The following is a 1,409-nucleotide window of genomic DNA, read 5'->3' as shown; positions in this document are numbered from 1 at the left end:
ATATATATATTTATAAAAAATGCTTTCAAATGTCTTTAAATCATGTCTTATGTGCTTCTCCTTGCATATTGGTTTTTTAAATTTAAAAAATTAATTCTTATTCTTTTAATAAAACTATTCGCGTATACAGGCCCTGTAATCATGTAGAATTATAGACAGTCAAGATTGAGTCCTATATACAGTCATTACATTTACTTTTTTTATCGAAACTACCTGTAATTTGTTAATGGACTGATAATTGATCAATATGCGTTTTAGTTCAATCGCGTCGCCTTTCTGTTTCACTCGTGTAGTTATTTTATGTTCGTGGTTGTGATGTAAATGTTAAGACTTACGGAAATGCGATGGTGGCACATTAAATACTGTAATGAGCAAACATAATTCTTATCATCTTCAGCATTATGGCATTGAATGTGCTCCGTCTTGAAATTCCTGTACGCTGTAGAAATATAAATACTGCAGCGCTCAAGTGCGACGTCCAGCGTTGTTCCTTTATACGCGGGTAACATCGCTTTTTGTAATTTTAATTAGAACGTAATTTTTACTAAAACTCCTATGTGCGGGCCGCCCTGATGAGCCTTTCTCCATTTGCAGGGTACTCTTATGTAGAGTTGTTCACAAGTCTCTTTATATTAACGATTCTCGGCCGCGTCAGTAGTTGTTACAGAGATTGTTTACGTATGTAGTGTTGAATATGTACTTAACTAAGGTATATTTTATAATAAACTTTTTCTGAAAAGAGAAAAACATATTTTTCTATTTTCTACACATGTACAAGACAAAAAAATAAAAATTAATAATATCTATAAATAAAATAATTCTCTATTATAATATATTTAAAATATATAAATTTCAATGCAGAATTAGTAAAATATTATTAATTAAGTAAAATATTTGGAAGTAATGATTACAATGAATGAAAAGAATGACAATAAACTTAAAAGAATTATTTGATTCTATATAGAAACATATAGAATCTAATTATGGAAGACTGGTTTTTAAAAAATAAATTACACATATTTGTTCATGTTATATTATTTTGATAATTCATCCATTCATAAGCGTACAAGATTTACATAATTATAAAGTATATTCCTGTATCATAATTCGATTAATGTGACAAATTTTTTCCATATTATTTTGCAGGGTATTTGCAAATCCTTCTAAAATTAATAAATTTAATAATACTACATACATTTTTTGCTATTTTTAAAAATCAGGAATCGATTACAAATAGAAATTATGAAAATTCTTGACGTAATGTAGATAAGTCCTTAATCTTTAATTTGCAGCTGCAAATAGTCGAAAAATTCAATAAAGAAACTCTACGAAAAGAATAAAATTAATTAAATGCAATAGATCCACGTATATTTTTATAAAATAATAATAAAGTTGTAAACGCAAGATCG

The sequence above is a fragment of the Atta colombica genome, unplaced genomic scaffold, assembly GCF_001594045.1.
Source record: "Atta colombica isolate Treedump-2 unplaced genomic scaffold, Acol1.0 scaffold111, whole genome shotgun sequence".
In the NCBI taxonomy this organism is placed as follows: Eukaryota; Metazoa; Arthropoda; class Insecta; order Hymenoptera; family Formicidae; genus Atta; species Atta colombica.
Note: the sequence above shows the minus strand (reverse complement) of the source record.